Consider the following 22,914-nt stretch of genomic DNA (forward strand, 5'->3'; position numbering starts at 1 on the left):
TATAGAAACAGCACTCGGTAGTTTACTTTTTCTTTTTTTTTATCCCACCGATAGGCCAGATGTTCATCCGGACCTGAACTAAAATCGAATTGCCTTGTTCTTATAATATAACCAAATCATGCACCTAGTTTTGTCAAAAACTTTGAGATGCCACGCTATATGTCGTTTTTGGCCCTATCATTTATGTCAGGTTGATGGAAAATGGAAAAGGCCCTCAAGGTTTGTTTGAAATCCCCCTAAATATGCTGCCAGCAACGCACAAGACCTGCCAGCAACCCTCTGCTGGTGAAACTGCCAAAATCAAGACTCTCTGCTGACCTTCACTCTTCCATTCCTCTTTTTTCCCCCACCTCTGGGAACAAACTCCCACACTCTCTTCAAATTCAATCCCACTTTGCCCTCCAGGTCTTTAAAACAGCTGTTCACCACCATCTCTTATCTTCCCCCATACAAAACGTTGATCTTTTCTACCCATGTTAAAACACCCCAAATCCACCTCTTTTAATCTCCAAACTTCCTTCGAGAAATCCAGATATTCCTAGTAGTGTCCATTTGTTTTATACCGTGTACCCCCACCCCCCCCCCCCCCACCCCCTTCCACCGGCCCTCTCCCATCCCCAGATCTACCATCGTCCCTGTTCTCTACTGTTGGTGTGCTTGTGTGCTTCCCTCTCTCTCCCCCTCTTGTCTCCCGCTCCCTTCATTATATGTTTTATGTGTCACAGTTTATGTTTTTGTGTTTAATGTGTTTGCTCTTACACGAGCCTCGACTCTATTAAAAAATAAAAAAGAATGTTTTGTAAACATGGCTATACTATTTTGCTTTCTGCAAGACTAATTTCACAACTCTATCAATCTAAACACAAGATAAGAGCTGTTGCAACCACAACAAAACCAGTAAGAAAATGAAAAACAACTTCTGACAATATCATTTCAAAAGAGTGAACTTCAGACTTGGAAATAGACTTTCAAAAAAGTGATACAACTAATGCACATTTCAATTCAGACTTGGATTCACGAGTCCAGATACTAAAATGATACCAAGCAATGCTTGTGCTACCATGCAAAAAATAAATAAATAAACAAATGGAGGGAATTTGGCTAATGCAAAAAAGAATGACAATAAAATGATAGAAAGAGGTGAAGGCAAAATGACTAAGCAATTTATCATACATCGTCTAAATAAAAACTCGTGCAAATGAATAAGGTGAATGACAGAAGCAATGCAAGTAATTGGAACAGCAACAATGTGAACAATGAAACCAAATCCATAGTTACCATGAATTCCAAATTGAGTCATATTCAGATAGCAGACCAAATACACCATTGGAGCAATCAGGGGGAAACCCAAATAGGTGAAGATAGTCATCAAGAGGAACCTGGATAGGATTTGGGTTTCAGCTGCTACTCCTCTACACTCAAAGCTATCCAGGTGCAGCCAAGTTTCAAACTTACAAAAACTATTTAACAAAAACATCTCACCATAAACACATTTAAAAAATGGAAAGAAATTAAGAATAAAAGACACCAAAACACAAAACAAACAGAATATAGGAGAGGAGTCAATATATATACGACAGAATGAGGGAGCACACATGTGCCTTGTCTTAATCAAATAACTTGTCGAAAGACCAAAAAGGAACTATAAATAGGCAGGAAGTTAAGACAGCACTTAAAAAACAAGTTTTAACACCTACCAGTTTCACGTGTAACGAGGTCACTCTAAGGTAGTATTACGAGTGTGCCTTCTCCGACAGGCCTCCACTCTACCCTTTAGCCTTCGTATTAGGAACACAATACAGTAACAGAGCCGAGTGCAGCCTCAAGGGCTGAACAGATGTCACAGCTCCAAGCAAGCAGCTCAGAAAACTCCACCTTAGCCAACACGCCCCAGCAGACACACCCAACTCCAACCCGAGCCAAGATTGAACACCACTGTAGACAGTCAGTTCCGATGTCGTCAGCTCATGCAGGTATTAACACATCTTCCAGATTGGAACACTGCAATTAATAATAATGATAACATCCGATCTGTATGACGAGGACAATCCGCAAAACACACATGGAAACATTTATGTACTAAACAAGAATTCCCTCACAACAAAAATCATGGAAAACTCCCCGTGTACACACAGCGTCGATCTTTTATGAGTGGCATGACCTGGGCTATTTAAAACCCCGAAGTTTACTCACCAACACCAATCTCTGTGTGTGTATATAAATAGCAGCTGTCGTAATCTGAACCAATGTGCAGGAACAGCATGAATATGAAAAACCCAAAAACAGGCTTAACAGTTTAACTGCAAACGGAGTGATTAGAAAGTGAGCAATCTGTGCTCTGACAGAAAGTCAACCATTGAATAAACTTTTGCAAAGGTTTTACACAACTTTCACGTTAACTACCTCCACCGCCGAAGCTCGATGAAGGTTATGTTTTCACTCCTGTCTGTTTATTTGTTTGTTTGTGAACAAGATGTCTCAAAAAGTTGTGGACCGATTCAGACGAAATTTGGCACAGATGTAGTGTATGTGACAAGGACGAAATGATTCGATTTTGGTGAAGATCCGGATCTGGATCCATCTAGAAGAATTTTTAAAGTGATTCTTCACCATTGGGAGATAGGGCCAAAAACGATACATAGCAGGACATCTCAAAAGGTTATGGAGGATTTGGACGAAACTTGGTAGAGAGGTTTGGTATGTGACAAGGACGATTGGATTCGATTTTGGTGAAGATCTGAATATTGATTCGGATACAACAATTATTTAATTTTTTAAAAGTGATTCTTCACCATTTCGAGATCAGGTGAAAAGCGATATATATATATATCGCTTTTCCTATATATATATATATATATATGTCAGAAGCGTCAAAAAAAAACAACACACACACACACACACACACACACACACACACACACACACACACACACACACACACACACACACACACACACACACACACACACACACACACACACACACACACACACAAGCTTGGCTCGGCTCGCTGCGCTCACCTCACCACGCGTCGTTACTGAGGAACGGGCTTATTTTAGCTGAGGATAATGACTGTACCTGAGTTGCTGTGTTGTCATGATTTACACCAATCATAATACAAACAATTACTTTGCACAAATGTATTTGTTGTGTTTGTGATATTACATTTTTATAGGCACTTTAGGTTGAAGATTTAGGTTGAATGATTTTTTTTCAAGAAAGAACCCCTCAGTACATACATAGTGGAGGGGTAGGTGCAGACTGGAAGTTTGGGACTATTACACCTCACCACCACGTAATTCAAAACGCCTCACCACCAAGTAATTCAAAACACCTCACAGCCATAAAACACGGAATAAAAACACCTCACCACCACGTCATTTAAAAACACCTCACCACCAAGTAATTCAAAACACCTCACCACCACATCATTTAAAAACACCTCACCACCAAGTAATTCAAAACACCTCACCACCACATCATTTAAAAACACCTCACCACCAAGTAATTCAAAACACCTCACCACCACATCATTTAAAAACACCTCACCACCAAGTAATTCAAAACACCTCACCACCACATCATTTAAAAACACCTCACCACCAAGTAATTCAAAACACCTCACCACCACATCATTTAAAAACACCTCACCACCAAGTAATTCAAAACACCACACCACCAAGTAATTCAAAACACCTCACCACCAAGTAATTCAAAACACCTCACCACCAAGTCATTCAAAACACCTCACCACCACATTATTAAAAACACCTCACCACCACGTAATTATAAATACCTCACCACCACGTGATTTAAAAACAACTCACCACCACGTCATTTAAAAACACCTCACCACCACATAATTTAAAATACCTCGCCACCAACAACAACACACAACAGGCATTTTAAGGCCATTTTCCCTGCAAGAGCGGGGGTGAGCCTTGCGCGGTCCCCATGACAATGTTCTCCATTTTGCCCTATTTTCTGCATCTCCCCTTGTTAACGCCCTTGCCCGCATTTCTTCTTCGACCATCTTTAGCCAAGTCTTTCTCGGTCTTCCCCGTCCTGCGTCCTCTACTTCCTTCTACATTCATTCCCATCACTCTTTTCAACCAGTCACTTTCATCCTTCCTCAACACATGACCAAACCATCTCAACCTGTTTCTCTTCACAGCATCCATTACAGGCTCTATTCCCATCATCTTTCACAATTCATCATTTGTCTTCCTCTCTCTCAACGATACTCCGCACATCCACCGAACCATTCGCATTTCCACCCTTTCCAGCCTTCGTTGCTGCTCGACGTTCATGACCCATGTCTCACTCCCATAAATCATAACACTTCTCACACATGCAGCATACACCTTTCCCTTCAGCTTCAATGACACTCCCCTCCTCGTCAGCACGCCACTCAGTTCCCGAAACTTCTTCCATGCACACCTCACTCGAGCAACCATTGCCGAGTCTGATCCACCTTCTCCATTCAGCATGTCTCCAAGGTAACAAAATGTTTTCACACCTTCCAGCTTCACGCCATCTCCAAGATCCAACTCAACATTTCCTCCATCTGCAGCTCCCTCTGTGCACACCTTACACTTGAATGTAGCTGCCACACTGGTTAATGACCCTTTCAAACCACTACATTTTGATGAACCCACTCAGCGCACATTGTACATTGAATGGCATTCACTCCGACACCCTTCCTGCACACAGCACACGGCCATTTCCCAGTTCTTTCCACCTCACCACATGCTTTACCACTTGCCATCACCTTCGTTTTTCCGATATTCACCTTCAGACCTTTTGTCTCCATACATTCCTTCCACTTGTTCATCTTCTCCTTCAGTCCATCCATACTTTCTGCAATCAACACCAGATGAACTGCATACAACAACTCCCACGGTTGACCCTCCTTTACGTTCTGAGCCAGCACTTCCATCACAGCTACAAATAGTAGTGGACTTAGTACCGACCCTTGATGCACTCCCACCTTCACCTCAAACTCACCACTGTTCCCGTCCTTCGTCCTTACAGCTGTGCGCGCTCTTTTGTACATTGCCATCACGACTCTGATCAACCATTCCTCCACTCCTAACTTCCTCAATGCCCATGTCACTACTTCACGTGGAACCCTATCGAATGCTTTCTCCAGATCTACAAACCCAAGAAACAACTTCTTCCTCTTCTCCATATACTTCTCCTGCAACTGCCTCACAATAAAAAGCGCATCTGTCGTTCCTCTTCCTGGCATAAATCCAAACTGCATTTCGTCAATCTTCACTTTCTTCCTTATCCTCCTCTCCAATACCCTTTCCAATACCTTCATTCCATGCTCCAATAACTTTATCGCTCGATACGAGCCACAGTCCAGAGGGTCACCTTTCCCCTGGTATAGGAGGACGAGGGTACTCAGTTCCCAATCCACTGGAATGCGGCCTTCTTTCACCACCAGATTGCAGATCTCTGTCATTCTCTTCACACCCCAATTTCCCGCTGCCTTCAACATATCTCCCACAACTCCCGTCGGCCCTCCCGCTTTTTTACTCTTCATTGCTTTTATCGCTTCGCTTTATCGCTTTTATTGACTACCTGATGGTGCGTAGGCGAGATAGGGGGCACCTCCGGGACACAAAGGTGATCCCGGGGGAGGAGGCTGTTTCACAGCACCACTTGGTTGTCTGCGACGTAAGGGTGAAAGGTGCGAGGAGAGCTCGGCGGGTGAAGTACCAACCGAGAATGAAGGTGTGGAGGTTGAAAGAGGTGACAGTAAGGGAGGCATTAAAAGAGAGGCTGAGTAGGGTCGAGGATGATGTGGTTGAGCTTGAAAGTGGTTGGATGTCAATGAAAGCTCGTCTGTTGGGAGCCGTTGGTGAGGTATGTGGATGGACAAAAGGACCACCGAGGCACTCGGAAACATGGTGGTGGGATGATGAAGTTGGAAAGAGGATTGACGAGAAGAGGAAGAAGTTCAAGGAGTGGCAGAAGGCGAAGGGTACGGAAGCAGAAACAGCAGAGCATGAAAGTTATAAGGCAGCCAGGAAGGCTGCAAAGAAAGAGGTAGCAAAGGCGCAGGAGGCATGAAGGAAAATGTTTGGAGAACGCTTGGATTCGGAAGAGGGTCAGAAAGCAGTATTCACGATTGCAAAGCAGAGAGCGAAAGAGAGGTGTGATGTGATGGGGGTGAGTTGCTTGAAGGATGAAGTGGGACAAATCGTTGTCGACCCAGATGGAATTAAAGGAAGATGGAAAAGATGTATGGAAATGCTGTTGAATACAGAGAATGAATGGGATGGCAACATAGAGAGTAACCCAGTTTTAGGACCGGCAGAGAAGATAACTGAGAAGGAAGTTGAAGAAGCGATAAAAGCAATGAAGGGTAGAAAAGCGGGAGGGCCGACGGGAGTTGTGGGAGATATGTTGAAGGCAGCAGGAAGTTGGGGTGTGAAGAGAATGACAGAGATCTGTAATCTGGTGGTGAAAGAAGGCCGCATTCCAGTGGATTGGGAACTGAGTACCCTCGTCCCTCTATACAAGGGGAAAGGTGACCCACTGGAGTGTGGCTCGTACCGAGCGATAAAGTTATTGGAGCATGGAATGAAGGTATTGGAAAGGGTGTTGCAGAGGAGGATAAGGAAGAAAGTGAAGATCGACGAAATGCAGTTTGGATTCATGCCAGGAAGAGGAACGACAGACGCGCTTTTCATTGTGAGGCAGTTGCAGGAGAAGTACATGGAGAAGAGGAAGAAGTTGTTTCTTGGGTTTGTTGATCTGGAGAAAGCATTCGATCGGGTTCCACGCAAAGTATTGACATGGGCATTGAGGAAGTCGGAGTGGAGGAATGGTTGATCAGAGTAGTGATGGCAATGTACAAAAGAGCACGCACAGCTGTAAGGACGAAGGACGGGAACAGTGGTGAGTTTGAGGTGAAGGTGGGAGTGCATCAGGGGTCGGTACTAAGTCCACTACTATTTGTAGCTGTGATGGAGGTGCTGGCTCAGAACGTAAAGGAGGGTTTACCGTGGGAGTTGTTGTATGCAGATGATCTGGTGTTGATTGCGGAAAGTATGGATGGACTGAAGGAAAAAATGAACACGTGGAAGGAATGTATGGAGACAAAAGTTCTGAAGGTGAATATCGGAAAGACGAAGGTGATGGCAAGTGGTAAAGCATGTGGTGAGGTGGAAAGAACTGGGAAGTGGCCCTGTGCTGTGTGTAGGAAGGGTGTCGGAGTGAACTCCATTCAGTGTACAATGTGCGCTGAGTGGGTTTTTTTTTTTTTTTTTTTTTTTTTTTTTTTTGTATACAAGATCGAGGCTCGTGAAAGAGCGAACATTAATCACACAGAAAGACAAACCGACACATAAAACATATAACATCGGGAGCGGTAGACAAGATGGGGAGAGAGGGGGAAGGACACAAACACAACATTTGAGAGCAGGGACCGAGAGACATGGAGACATCGAGAGATCTGAGAGAGGGCGAGGGCTTGGGGGGGGGGGGGGGGCATGGGAAGGGGGTGGTGGGAGAGGTATAAAACATATGGACATTGCCAGGACTTCCAGGAAAGAAGTTGGAATTTCAAACAAATCCTCGTAACGAGCGGAGGGGCGCAGGAACATGCACAAGCTATTTTACAATGCCGCCCTGGCGGTATTGCCGCCCTGCAGCAAGGAACCATCTATGTTATTTGAACGGTGGGATAGCGCATAGTGCTCTCGAGGTAGATGCCGATGGACACGTCGATTTGCGCGGCCTTAACAGCATCGAGCCCGATTGGTTATGGTTGTTGGACGGTCAGCTGATTATAGAGCATATGTGCTGACAGTGTTTGCGGCTGAACGAGAGCCACCAGCAATTGGATATAACTGTAGCACGCATCCCACCTCCATGGTTGGAATGGTTGTGGGAACCAGAAAACCATTGCATTGCTATGGATTCGAGCATGTATAAGGCCCACGTGCCTGGGTTGCCAGAGATTTGGTTGCCCATCCTCGATCTAGTAGGCATACCTGGCGGTATCGCCATTCACCTGTTGCCCTGGACACAAGGCAAACAGGTGGGATCCGTTATGGCTAGAACGGAGTGGTACGAGTATACGCCCATCCACACGGCACGAACTCATTTACCAGCGGAAATGGGTTTCGCAAGATATGAGCCGCCGGAACGGACGCAGCCAGAATCGAGGCCGGTGCCTCTTTATCCCGACGGTTACGTGGATGCGCAACAACAGACTCCGGGTGGCGTAGCAGCTCCACCTCCTTTACCCCCATCTAGGAGGGGATCTGATGCGTCACGCCATAGTGAAACAGCACCTTCGGACGAGGAGGCTGATGCAGCCACTTCGGAGGGTATCACGATTTGCCAGACAGCAGAGACGGTGACGGAAGCTACGTCTGTGGGCCCTGATGGCGCTTGTGGTTTGAAGAGGTTGTGCTGGCAACCTGAAGTAGGTGCACCTTCCAAGATGCCAAAATCTTACCCAGACATCGCCTCTTACAATGCAACGGGATACGGTGTACCTATTCAAAATCGGGGTGCACACCGGGATCATTCATCCCAGCAAGCTGGTACTCAATTTTCCGACCTCGGAAGGATGACAGGCTGAGTCAACCCCCCTGCCGTTAATTCAGCAATCGACCAGGATTCGAACTCAGGATCCTAGGATCCCAAGCCTGCACCCGAACCGCTAAGCCAACACCAGTGAACACACATTCGTGTTAAAAGATTGGCCTTTAAATGAAGGGTAGAAAAGCGGGAGGGCCGACGGGAGTTGTGGGAGATATGTTGAAGGCAGCAGGAAGTTGGGGTGTGAAGAGAATGACAGAGATCTGTAATCTGGTGGTGAAAGAAGGCCGCATTCCAGTGGCAGCTACATTCAACTGCCAGTGTGGCAGCTACATTCAAATGTAAGGTGTGCACAGAGGGAGCTGCAGATGGAGGAAATGTTGAGTTGGATCTTGGAGACGGCGTGAAGCTGGAAGGTGTGAAAACATTTTGCTTCCTCGGAGACATGCTGAATGGAGAAGGTGGATCAGACTCGGCAACGGTTGCTCGAGTGAGATGTGCATGGAAGAAGTTTCGGGAATTGAGTGGCGTGCTGATGATGAGGGGAGTGTCGTTGAAGCTGAAGGGAAAGGTGTATGCTGCATGTGTGAGAAGTGTTATGATTTATGGGAGCGAGACATGGGTAATGAACGTAGAGCAGCAACGAAGGTTGGAAAGGGTGGAAATGCGAATGGTTCGACGGATGTGCAGAGTATCGTTGAGAGAGAGGAAGACAAATGATGAATTGTGAAAGATGATGGGAATAGAGCCTGTGATTGATGCTGTGAAGAGGAACAGGTTGAGATGGTTTGGTCATGTGTTGAGGAAGGATGAAAGTGACTGGTTGAGAAGAGTGATGGAAATGAATGTAGAAGGAAGTAGAAGACGGGGAAGACCGAGAAAGACTTGGCTAAAGATGGTGGAAGAAGAAATGCGGGCAAGGGGGTTAACAAGGAGAGATGCAGAAAATAGGGCAAAATGGAGAAGATTGTCATGGGGACCGCAAGGCTAACCCCCGCTCTAGCAGGGAAAATGGCTTTTAAAATGCATGTTGTTGTTGTTGTATTGCTTTTATCGCTTCCTCAACTTCCTTCTCGGTTATCTTCTCTGCCGGTCCTAAAACTGGGTTACTATGTTGCCATCCCATTCATTCTCTGCATTCAACAGTACAGTGGGACCTCTAAATCCGAATTTAATTCGTTCCAGCGGCAGTTCGGATTGGGAAAAGTTCGGAATTAGAAACTATTTTCCTCATAAGAAATAATGGAAAGTGAATTAATCCATTCCTGGACCTCAAAAACCCATTATCAAGACACTGTTAACTGCAAATACACATGATTCAAGGTAAAATAAGATGAGTAAATGCCCTAAATATCAAATAATAATAATAATAAAAACAAGAAATAAATGTACTAACATGAAAATAACTGCATTTACCTTAGTGGAGAGTTCTGATGGTGCATGTGGAAGCTGGAGAGGAGGAAGGAGGGAGAGGGTTTTATTGCTTGGAAGGTGAGGCACCTTCCAAGCTAACATCAGATGACTGTGCTTCTGGTGTTTGCTCTCTTTGTCTCTTAACACCACTTGTAGAGGGTTGCGGCTCACTCGGCTTGCTTTCTTTAGAGAACCACCTCTCCAAAGTTGCCTGGTGTTGGCGACTTTTCTTAATTTTTCTGAAGTGGTCAATCACATTGTCACTGAACAAGTTAATGCTCCTGTTAACCACTGCTTTATTAGGGTGCCACTTTTCAACAATGGCCTGTGTTTTAGACCAATGGAAGCACAGTTCTTTAATTTCAGCACTGGAAATGTTACCACTAGCTCCCTCTTCCTCCTCTGAAGAAATTTCCACTGCCACTTCTTCTTGCTGCATCTTGTGGAGGTGCTGAAGTTCTTCTGTGGTGAGTTCCTTGTTGTGATCCTCCACTAACTCCTCCACATCCTCTTCACTCACCTCCAAGCCCATGGACTGACCCAATGCTACAATAGCAGGCACAATAGGTTCTTCAAAGCCTTCAAAATCTCTCCCTGCAACACAATCAGGCCAGAATCAGGCCAGGTCCTCCTTGGCATCTTTTTCCAGAAGAGGCCTGTCTCATCACAATTGAACACCTGTTGTGCCACATACCCCTCAGTGTTCACAAACGCACTAAATTTATTCACAAAGTCTGCTGCTCCATTCTTATTCGAACTAGCAGCCTCTCCATGCATAACAACACTGTGGATCCCACTTCTTCTCTTAAACTTTTCAAACCACCCCCTACTAGCCTTAAACTCATCACCATCAGCACTACTTCCAGGCAAGTCTTTTTTAAGGTCACCGTGCAGGAGCTTCGCTTTCTCACAGATAATGCCCTCAGAGATGACAGCACCAACCAACTGTTTCTCATTTATCCAAACTAAGAGGAGTTTTTCCATCTCCTCAATAAACTTCGATCTCCTAGGGGTCAGAGTCGTAACACCTTTTGCCACATCAGCTGCTTTAATCACTTCCTTATTTTTCAAAATCGTACACACGGTCGATTTCGGCATCTCGAACATAGCAGCGAGATCCATCACACGCATACCGCCCTCAATCCCTCATGCTTAGCGATAAGTTGTTTCTTCACCTCAATCGTCGCTCTCACCGCCTTCCTCTTATTCTTATTGCCTTCACTGCTCTTCTTAAGTGCCATGGTGAATGGGTAAGGGTTATCTTCAAAGAAAAAAAGCACAAATCAAGGTGAAAACACGAGGTAAACTAGCGACGAACACACGAGAGATGCTGCCAGAACTAGTACAACCGACGAACTGAAGGAACAAAGCGACTTCCGGGTTGTGCATGCGGGAGCAGGTGTGGGTGATGCTGCGCGAAGATGCGGGGTGAAATATGAACGACGCTCGCGGCGGGAAATATGAACGACGCTCGCGGCGGGAAATATGAATGACGCTAATACTATGTTGGCGGTTCGGTTATAGAAATACATTCGGAATTAGGGACAAAATTTTCTCGAATTTACAGTTCGGAATTAGAGTAGTTCGAGATGAGGGGCGTTCGGAATTAGGGGTCACTACTGTATTTCCATATATCTCTTCCATCTTCCTGGCCCTGTCCCCCCAGGACCTCACCACCACGTGATTCAAAACCACCACCACGTTATTAAAAACATTTCACAACCACGGATACAAAAGTTTGAGGGAGTCATTAAGTGACAACACAGACACTGCCCAGATGTGTAGATATATTGATAAATGACTGTACCCGAGTTGCCGTTTTGTCATGGTTTATACCAAACATAATTCAAACAATTATTTTGCACAAATTTATTTGTAATATACGTGATATTACCTTTTATAAACAATTGAAGTTGAAAATTTAAGTTGAAAAAAAAAAAATCCCCAAGAAAATTCCAAAAAAATAAAATAATATTGGAAAATTTTTCAAAAAACAAATACCCTTAGGACATACCGACGGGAGAGATATGTGCATACCAGAAGTTTGGTACGATTTTACAAAAGTTTGAGGGAATAGTTCCATGACAAGACAAGACAGACACTGCACAGATATATATATATATTATAATAATCTATCTATAATTCCAGTAATCTCTGTCTGTACGTTTGTACGTTTGTACGTCTGTTTGTCTGTGACCGCTGTTTCTCGACAACCACGGGTCCGATATACTTTTAACTTGCCAGGTATATTGCTGGGGACCCGAGGATGTGCCTTTTCAAGGTTTCATATTAATCGGACAATTACTTACCAAGCTATGTCCAAAAAACGATTCAACCAATCAGAGAGCAGCGAACTATCGCGTGTGCCGAACGTGGCGGACACACTCTGCCTCGGATGGCACATTTGAGAGCGTATTCATTTATTTCACGTTTGCAAACTATGTTGGCGTTAAACTATGTTTTAAAACTAATAAAAACGAATTTGCGATTCATTCGCTTTCCTGCGCGTTTGTGCACGCGATGGCGATTTCTTTACCAAACTCCGGAAGCCGTTCGCTTTGGACCAAACCATTTCATGTAAATAGAGGGGGGGGATTGTCACTGTACTCACAAGCCGTTCGCTTTGGACCAAACCATTTCATGTAAATAGAGGGGGGGGATATAATTTTAGATATAGATATAGTACGGGCAATGCCCTAGTATATTATAATAATAATAATCATACATTTATTTTATATAGCGCTTTTCAAGAAGCCCAAAGGCGCTTTGACAGAGTACAAAAAACAAGTGCAAAAAGACAAAAATCAATAGGTAAATAATCAAAGCAAAAGGAAGGAGAAGGAGAAGAGATAGTCAGTGGGTTAAGTGCTGTGGGTTAAATGTTGAATGCCGTGTTGAACAGGTGGGTCTTGAGTGATGTTTTGAATGTAGTGAGTGAGGAGGAGTCTCTGATGGTGTGAGGTAGTGAGTTCCAGAGGGTGGGAGCAGCGATGGAGAAGGCCCTGTCCCCCCAGGATCTGAATTTGGTCCGGATGGGGGGGGGGGGGGGGGGGGGGGGTCAGGAGGTTGGTACCAGCAGAGCGGAGGTTGTGGGTGGGAGTGTGTCTGGAGAGGAGGTCAGAGGATGGGGCCAGGTTATGGAGGGCTTTGTAGGTCAAGAGGAGGATTTTGTACTGGATTCTCTGGGGGATGGGGAGCCAGTGAAGCTTGTAAAGGACGGGGGTGATGTGGTCACGGGTCCGGGAATGGGTGAGTAGACGGGCAGCGGAGTTCTGAATGTATTGGAGTTTATTGATGATTATTGAGGGTGAACCATAGAGGAGGCTGTTGCAGTAGTCCAGACGGGAGGTGATGAAGGCGTGGATGAGGGTTTCTGCAGCTGTGGAGGAGAGGGATGGACGGAGACGGGCGATGTTTTTCAGGTGAAAGAAGGCTGTCTTTGTGATCTGTTTAGTGTATTTGTCGAAGGAGAGGGTTTGGTCAAAGATGATGCCAAGATTCCGGATGTGAGGGGAGGTGGATACTGGGAAACCGTCGATGTTGAGGGCAACGTTATGGGTGGATTTGGTGAGCGTTTTTGGGCCAATGATGATTATTTCAGATTTATCATAGTTAAGTTTGAGGAAGTTGATTTGAAGCCAGGATTTTATTTCAGTGATGCAGTTTGTCAGGATAGAGTGGGTGGCGGTGGAGATGGACTTGGTGGAGATGAAAAGCTGGATGTCATCGGCGAAGCAGTGGAATTGGAGACCATGACGGCGGATGAAGTGACCAAGGGGGGACAGGTACAGGATGAAGAGGAGGGGGCCAAGAACTGAACCTTGGGGGACACCTTGGGGGAGGGGAGCAGTGGGGGATTTGCAGTTATTGATGGAGATGAACTGGCGTCTGTCAGAGGGGTATGATTTGATCCAAGAGAGGGCAGTGCCGGTAATGTTAAAGGTGGTTTCAAGTCGGGTGAGGAGGATGGTGTGATTGATGGTGTCAAAGGCGGCGCTGAGGTCGAGGAGGATGAGAATGTTGAGGTTGCCAGCATCAGAGGAGAGGAGTAGGTCGTTGGTGATTTTGAGGAGAGCAGTTTCAGTACTGTGGTTGGAGCGGAATCCGGATTGGAATATTTCATACAGGTTATTGGCAGAGAGGTGATGTTTGAGTTGAGTGGCTACAGCGCGTTCCAAAACTTTTGACAGAAAGGGTAGGTTGGAGATGGGTCTGAAGTTATTTAGGGTGTTAGGGTTGAGTCCAGGTTTTTTCAGAATGGGGGTAACAGCGGCAATTTTGAGGGATGGTGGGACGATGCCTGTAGACAGGGAGGAGTTTATTGTTGCAGTGATAAGTGGAGAGAGAGCAGGAAGGGAGGCCTTGACAAAGCTGGAGGGGATGGGGTCAAGAGTGCAGGTGGCAGTTTTCATTCCTATGAGGAGTTCAGAGAGGTCAGTAGGGGAGACTGGGGAGAATTGAGACAGGGGTTGGCAGGATAAGGGGGGGCAGGTGGTTTGAGGGGGAGCGGGTGCGGTGGTGGTTAAGCTGTTGTAGATGTTGTCAATTTTGCATTGGAAGAAAGAGAGGAAGGAGATGCAGTTGTCTACTGTGAATGACTGGGTGGGTGGTGGTGTTCAGGGGGCTGAGGAGTTTGTTTATTGTAGAGAAGAGTGCTTTTGGGTTTCCAGAGCCAGAGTGGATAATTTGAGAGTAGTAGGCGGAGCGGGCGCGGGAGAGGGCATCTTTGTAGTGCTGTAGGTGGTCCTTGTAGGCTTGGGAGTGAATTGTGAGACCTGTTTTATTGCGGAGTCTTTCAAGTTGGCGAGCACGAGTTTTCATCAGGCAGAGTTCAGGGGTAAACCAGGGAGCAGAATGGGTGAAAGAAACTGTTTTGGTTTTTATAGGCGCAAGCTGGTCAAGGCAGGAGAGAGTGTGGTTGTAGTAGTCAGTGAGGTCAGAAGGGGTGTGGAGGTCAACGAAGGGAGAAGTGGACATTTTTTCAGAGAGGGTGGATGAGAATGAGGTAGGTGAAAGAGCGTTTAGCTTACGGAAGTTGATAGTGCGATAATGCCTTGGTGCTGGGGTGGGGATGTTGATGGTCATAGTGATGGCTAGGTGGTCAGAGAGGGTGAGGTCGGAGCCAGAGAGATGGTGCAAAATTAATCCAGTAGAGCAGACAAGGTCCAGAATGTGACCACGGTTATGGGTAGGAAAGTTGACATGTTGAGTGAGGTTAAAGCAGGTGAGTAAATCAGTGAAGTCAGTGGTTATTGTGGAGTCAGTGGAGTCCATGTGGATATTGAAATCACCGAGGAGGAGGATTGAGGGGGAGAGGGAACAAAGCTGGGTCAGAAAGTAGGAGAAGTCAGACAGGAATGATGGGTGTGGTTTGGGAGGTCGGTAGACGACAGCCATGACTGACTGTGTGTGACCAGAGAGTTTAAAAGCCAGGTGTTCAAATGATGGAGCAGATGATATGGAGATGAGGCTGGTCTTGATGTCCTGTCGGTGTATTACGGCAATTCCACCACCTCGGCCCTCCGAGCGTGGTTTATTGATGTAACAATATCCATTGGGTGTAGTGAGGTTGAGTGCGAAGTAGTCCAGAGGTTGTTGCCAAGTTTCAGTGAGACAGAGAAAGTCCAGTTTATTATCCACAATGTAGTCGTTCAGGATGAGGCTTTTGTTGTTGAGGGACCGGGTATTGAACAGGGTGAGCTTCATGTTGGTTTGTACGGTGGGGATGAACTCAGGTGATTTAGCCAGGGTTTGCAGACAGGAGGTGCGATCGTGTGCGTTGCTGTGGCCAGGTGCGCTGGGACGATGAGTGGCAGTGCGCTGAGCTGACCAGAGTACGGGAATGAAGTGACCTGTTTGTAAGTAAACAAACTTACGACCAGAGCCTCGATGAATATATCTGGGTCGTTGCAGGAGTCCGTGGTATTTGATTGCAGAGATGCATGATGGGGTGGAGTAAGTGCTGAGCAGAAGGAGCCTTGCGGCGGAGTACATTAGAGCCATGCCAGGCAGGAGCAAAGGGCCGAGTACGAGGCCAAGGCCGAATAGGACGAGCAGGCCTTGCCGCATCTATATATAAGATAGATATATATAGACTTTTTTTTTTTTTTTTTGTATACAAGATCGAGGCTCGTGAAAGAGCGAACATTAATCACACAGAAAGACAAACAGACACATAAAACAAATAACATCGGGAGCGGTAGACAAGATGGGGAGAGAGGGGGAAGGACACAAACACAACATTTGAGAGCAGGGACCGAGAGACATGGAGACATCGAGAGATCTGTGGGAGGGAGAGGGCTTTGGGGGGAGGCATGTGAAGGGGGGGGAGGCATGTGAAGGGGGGGGGGGGGGGGTGGGAGAGGTATAAACATATGGACACTGCCAGGATTTCCAGGAAAGAAGTTGGAATTTCAAACAAGGTGGATCTGGGGTGAATTAGTGGGGGTAGAAAAGATCAAGGTTATGGATGGGGGAAGATAAGAGATGGTGGTGAACAGCTGTTTTAAAGACCTGGAGGGAGGAGAGGGATTGAAGGGAGTGTGGGAGTTTGTTCCACAGGCGGGAGAAAAGAGGAATGAAAGAGTGAAGGTGAGCAGAGAGCCGAGATTTCGGCAGTTTAACCATCAGAGGGTTGCTGGCAGATCTTGTGCGACCTGTAGGAATATTTGGGGGACAGAGCACAGAGAGAGCTGGGGGAGCAAGGCCGGAGAGGAGTCGGTAGAAGACAGAAAGGCCACCTACCTGCCTGCGGTGAGTGAGTGAAAGGCCCTCAGAGATAGCTTCATCGCGGGAGATTCCAATGATTTTGAAAGCTTTGGATTCAACAGCGTGAAGCCGAGCCAGGTGTGAGGCAGGAGCACCAGCCCATAGGGGAGAACAGTATTCCATTGAGCTGCGGATGAAAGCCTTGTATGTGGTGAGGAGCTCAGGTGTGCCGAGGAAGGACTTCGCACGACGGAGGATGCCCAGTCGGCGACTGGCTTTGGAGGCCAGCTTGGAAATGTGGTTTTCCCAAGAAAGATCATGGCAGATAGTGAGACCCAAAAGCTTGAGTGACAGAACTTCTTGGAGAGGATTGTTGAGAAAGTAGATGGGAGGGTTGTCCAGTCGATCTTTTCGGAGAGACATAGTAAGAGAGTGAGATTTGTCAGGATTGAAAGACATGTTCCACTTGTTTGACCAGTCTGTGATTTTGTCCAGGTCTTCAGAGAGTGAGGAGGCTGCAGACTGCCGATCTGAGGGAAGAGGAATTGGAGCGGCAGAGAGTGGAGTCATCAGCAAAGAGATACAGAGGATTTTCCAGAGAGTCAGAGAGATCATTGATAAAGACCAGAAAAAGCACAGGGCCCAGCACACTTCCTTGGGGAACTCCAGCCTGAACAGGAAGGGGAGATGAGAGAAATCCATTCAGGGCCACACGTTGACTACGACCAGAGAGGAAGTCCGCAAGCCATGCATGGAGATTTCCATGGATACCATAGGAGGAGAGTTTGGTGAGCAGAGCTGGGTGCCAGACCGTATCAAAGGCCCTTGATATGTCAAGGGAGACAGCTCTGATTTCCTGTTTGGCATTGAGGACCTCCATCCATTGTTGAGACAGCAGAAGCAGCATGTCCAGAGTAGAGTGACCTGGTCTGAAACCAAATTGATGATCAGAGATCAAGCCATTGGAGAAGAGGAAAGATTTCATATCCGAAGCAATGATGGATTCCATGACTTTGCTGATAATTGGGAGCAGGCTGATTGGTCTGTAGTTGCAAGGATCTGTTTTTGCACCTTTTTTGTGTAAAGCGGTAATGTTAGCTGATTTCCAGGATGCTGGCAGATGACCTTGAGCAAAAGATAGGGTGAAAAGAACAGAGAGAGGGTGAGATAGAGCGGCAGAGCAGGATTTTAGGACCCGTGGGCTGATGCCGTCTGGTCCAGTTGCAGAATCAGAGTCGAGGTTTGACAAAAACTCCTCCACCTTGTCAGGAGAGAAGGACACAGAGTCCAGGAGCAGTTGGGTTCGACTGGGAAAGGTGGGAACAGAGAGAGATGGGTTTGGGACTAAGGATTTTGAGGCGAACACAGAGTTGAGGCATTCGGCTTTGTCACGTGCGATGTCAACTGTGTGGCCATTTGAGGTAAGGGAGGGGATGGAGGGGGAACAAACACCAGAAACGGATTTGACCAGACGCCACCAGGATTTGGAGGAAGGAGACAGGTTTGAGAGTTCATTCTTGAGTGAGGAGAGATAGTGCTTCCTGGCACTCCTGAGGGTAGACACACACTTGTTCCGAGCTTGGTGGAAGGAACTGAGATTTCCTTCAGTTGGATTAGCCTTCCAAGAGGCAAAGGCAAGTTGTTTCAGGGCAACTGCCTCACCACAAGATTCAGTGTACCATGGACGGGAGGAAGGGTAAGACAATTGAAGGCGAGATGGGATAAATCTGTGCATGAGAGAGATCAGTTTGCTTTGGAAGAATTCCCAGGAAGAATTGATGTCAGAGGCAGTGGAGATGGGAGACCAATACAGACGATTGATGGCTGCTTAAAAAGGTTATGGACGAGTTATGACTAAGCTTGGTGGATGAGTTGGTTATGTGACAAGAACAAGCCGATTAGATTTTGGTTCAGGTCCGAATCCAGAACCGGCCTATCATTGGGATACAAAAAAGCTGTTCAGCCTGGCGGAGGTATGTGCTCTACCGAGTGCCGTTCTTGTTTTGTAATTTACTTAACTTTCAGTTTCATGTGAAGCTGTTGAACACTTTGAAACTTTTCTTTTTCTGCTACGTCACAAAGACCCCAAAGAAAAACACTGCTGCTCTGAGATCTATTAGTGTCACCCGCTCTTCCCACGATGGTGCGTTGGTACATGGCGAAACATCTGAACCATTCTGCGTCATGAATTGTTGCTCATATTCAGTATTATTTTATCCGCAAAGATTAATGTACACTGTACAGTATATAAATGTTTCCATGCGTGTTTTGTGGGTTGTCATCGTCATACAGATTGGACGTTATTGTTATTAATTGGAGTGTTCCAAGCTGAAAGACGTGTTAACACCTGCATGAGCTGACAACATTGGAACCAACTCTGTTTACAGCGGTGTTGACTCTTCTCTGGGGTTGGAGTTGGGTACATACAGGGTCTGCTGCATCAGCAACACAACAGTAGCTGTGCCGCCGATGCATGCCACCTGTACCCATATTGGCACTAAAAATATCAATCACAATAGGGTTCGCTCCATGCAAGACACATTTGAAAAAAATCTACACAATGTTCTTCACTTCGTCTGATTTGCACAACCATTGGTGTTGTTGAGAAATGTACTACAACATTTCAGGCCCATTGGGTAAATAGCTTGAGACACTAAATGTGCAATATTGACTGCTAGTGCTGTTTACACATTGACTTATTGATATTATTTGGCCCATAATGACCTCAAGTGACTATGGTTGTCAAAAAAAAACGCTGAAAACCAATCCATCGATATGCATTTAATTGCAGTACTGTCTTATCTATCATCTGACAAAGGAGAGTGCACATTACAAGAGCAGAATATCAAAATATAAGAAAGGCACCACACACCTTTGATGTGTGCTCCTTTTCTTTCCCTCTCACGCTACAGATAGTACCACAGCACACTCGGCACAAGTCAGTCCCACCTTACAAAAATGGACCACCTTTAAAGAAAGAAGCCCCTAACCTACTGTAAGAATCTCGTATAAATCCCAGATCGCCATAAAGCCCAGACCGCTGGAGTGTTGCAGTGATGGTTGTCCTTCTGGAAGTTTCTCCCATCTCCACACAGGATCTCTGGAGCTCAGTCAGTGACCATCGGGTTCTTGGTCACCTCTCTTACCAAGGCCCTTCTCCCCCGATTGCTCAGTTTGGCTGGGCGACCAGCTCTAGGAAGTGTCCTGGTTGTTCCAAACTTCTTCCATTTAAGAATTATGGAGGCCACTGTGCTCTTGGGAACCTCCAATGCAGCAGAATTTTTTTTGTAGGCTTCCCCAATCTGTGCCTCGACACAATCCTGTTTCTGATCTCTGCAGGCAGTTCCTTCGACCTCATGGCTTGGTTTTTGCTCTGATATGCATTGTCAGCTGTGAGACCTTATATAGAAAGGTGTGTGCCTTTCCAAATCATGTCCAATCAATTGAATTTACCACAGGTGGACTCCAATCAAGGTGTAGAAACATCTCAAAGATGATCAAGAGAAATGGGAGGCACCTGAGCTAAATTCCAAGTGTCATAGCAAAGGGTATGAATACTCATGTCAATGTGATATTTCAGTTTTTTCTTTTTAATAAATTTGCAAAACTTTCTAAAACCCTCTTTTTCTCTTTGTCATTATGGGGTATTGAGTGTAGATTGATGAGGGAAAAAATGAATTTAAACGATTTCAGCATAAGGCTGCAACATAACAAAATGTGAAAAAAGTGAAGGGGTCTGAATACTTTCTGAATGTACTGTATCTCAAAGTGAAACTGATGTTGAAACGTGAAACTGAAATTACTGATACTAGTGAGGTACCCGTGCGTAAGGCCAGAAGCAAACACACAATGCAGAAATGGCGAATGCTAAAGCATGAAACCAATAAATTCCACATTACTGTAGCACCTTCAGTCACACGTCAGACATGGACAGCAAATTCGTGAAGGACTTCCATGAAAAACGTACCCGTTCGTAAACAAACAGGTACATGTGTTCCATTCCTAGTCAATGGCGAATCTGCATATGGCGATCCGCAAATTTCACGTTTATAACGTAAAACCGTCACTGCATTTCGTCATTCACTTGAACTCGATATCCCTTTTTTCATTCCAAACAGCATAACTCCAATCACAAATTAAATAACATTAATATAATAAACTTTTAACAACATTCGTTACATAAACAAATATTTAAATCCTGATGTGAAGTTCCATACGGTTGGGTGAACACAATTACGAATTCAAAATCGTACTTGTGTTCACTCAATTGCAATCATCCATTGATACTTTAACAAAACGACTAACACGATTAACGTTTAACGATTAAACATTACGATTAAATGACGGTTGTATTGGGATATTATCAAACCCGCGCATTGCCGTAATCTGTCCACTTCCACATTTGCGGCAGGTTCATAATTCTCATCAAAATCTAAACAGTATTTGTAGAATTTCAATAAAAGCCACATCACTGTTCATATTATTCCGTCGTGTTTGGAAAAACTGGAAAATTGGGGGAAAAATTTGGAAAAACAATATAGCCTATTTTACTCCAAGGGGTCCCAGGAATACCCACCCAAAATATCGTTGCGATCAGTTCAGACGTTTTTGCGGTACCTTCGAACGGACAGACGGACGGACATTTGGTGAATTATTGTAAGATATGGATCATCAAATGGGAAACGAGAATGAAATGCTTTGGGAAATTGCTGAAAGCAAAGCTATGGGTAATGTAGAGAGAGGGGAAGGGTCGGGAGCTGAATAAACTGTGTGGAGAGGGATAGGTGCCTAGACGTGGTCGGTTGGTATGGAAAGAACTTTGGTGATCTTCTTTAAGGCTCTAGGCCCAAAACATGCCTAAACCCGTTTCCCAGCTGAGCTTTCATAATATCACCCTCACTCTTGAGCAGTACTTCGCAGGTACAACAAGCATGAATTGGAAATCTTTGCTGATAGAATGGAATGACGTTGCCATGGTTACCAGCTGCACCCATTGCGACATATGCTCACTGAATATTTACACTGCATTCCCGTTTCTATCAATACACACTACAAAGGAAATTGCTAATTTCAGGTGAGACATCTACAAACCCCCGTCATTAACAGGTATCTTTGCTAGTCTAATTTTAAAAAAAGAATGCTTGGGTGTTTGTTCGTTATGCATTCAGACCCTGCAGGAATCAGTGCAACCAAACTTTGCATGGTCTCCTCTTTCATCCAGAGAAAGCTCAAGGGATACGTTTGGATATAAATGTAAAAAAATGAAAAATGAAAAATTTATTAAAACCAGAAATTTGGCCTTAAGGCTTCCATTGGGTCTTGTGCTGATACACTGCCTGCATTTATTTTTTACTGGGAGCGATCAAGTAATATGTTTTGTGTGAAGATCGTATGTCGAGGTTGTATATAGCGATTTGATGTCAACAGGTACTGAACCGGTACTAGTTGTATGTGAACTTGCACTACTCACCTGAGCTGCCTGGTGGTTGTTGTTGATGGGAAATCCCTGGTTGAACCCCCCATTTGCTAATTCATTTAAAATATCCACCAGAGCCTGGGTTCCCCCAGAGAAAATCGTAAATATTTAAAAGTAAATAAATAAATAAATAAAAGGGGGGGGGGGGGGAGCAGCCGTCAGTAAGGAAGTGGGCGAGGATGAGAAACTAATAAGTTATTTTACTTGGCATAAGATCACCCTGAGATCCTTCTTAAGTACCTCACACATCCAAAGGCTTTCCCTTACATTACATAATCACTCTTTATATTATTTTTATTTATTCGTATGCAGCCGGTGGCTGCTTGGTTGCATCCCTTCCTAGGGTGCGGCTGTGCAGCTAATGCAATGCCCCTGTTTACCAGCTCGGTGGTACTCATATTGCCGACCTCGGAAGAATGGCAGGCTGGGTTGACCCGCCTGGTGTTACTTCAGCGCCATAGTAGCGGCTTGAACCCATGACCCACTCAAGACCATAGGATCTTAAGCCAGCCAACTTAACCGTTAAGCCAATACCAGGCTTACTCTTCACGTTATTCCTACCCATCCCCATCATATTCCATTTCTTATTGTTAAACTGCATCTGACAATTTTCTTTGTCCAATCTATGAAAGTATCTAGACTTTGCTGAATCTGGTCAATGCCTCCCACTCCAATCATGTTGACTTGATCTCCAAGGTACATGTCATCTGCAAATTTGGAAAAAGTACTGGCAACCCCACTATCCAAATCAT

At 45.3% G+C, this 22,914-nt stretch overlaps 1 protein-coding gene across 9 annotated transcripts in view; it reads right to left on the reverse strand.

Moving 5' to 3' along the window:
* Positions 1 to 22,914, reverse strand: part of LOC137423290 (uncharacterized) — a 272,768-nt gene that overhangs the window by 247,729 nt on the left and 2,125 nt on the right. For 3 of the 9 annotated variants that reach the window (XM_068110265.2, XM_078774381.1, XM_078774378.1), the window contains exon 1: positions 1,698 to 1,878. The exons of 3 other annotated variants lie outside the window; for them this stretch is intronic. The gene's annotated coding sequence lies outside the window, so the exon portion shown is untranslated. Of the gene's footprint in view, positions 1 to 1,697; positions 2,112 to 22,914 lie in introns of those variants that run through there. 3 more of the 9 variants (XM_078774380.1, XM_078774376.1, XM_068110267.2) reach the window with 3 other exon arrangements.

Source organism: Myxine glutinosa, chromosome 3 (genome assembly GCF_964187855.1).
Source record: "Myxine glutinosa chromosome 3, kmMyxGlut1.1, whole genome shotgun sequence".
In the NCBI taxonomy this organism is placed as follows: Eukaryota; Metazoa; Chordata; class Myxini; order Myxiniformes; family Myxinidae; genus Myxine; species Myxine glutinosa.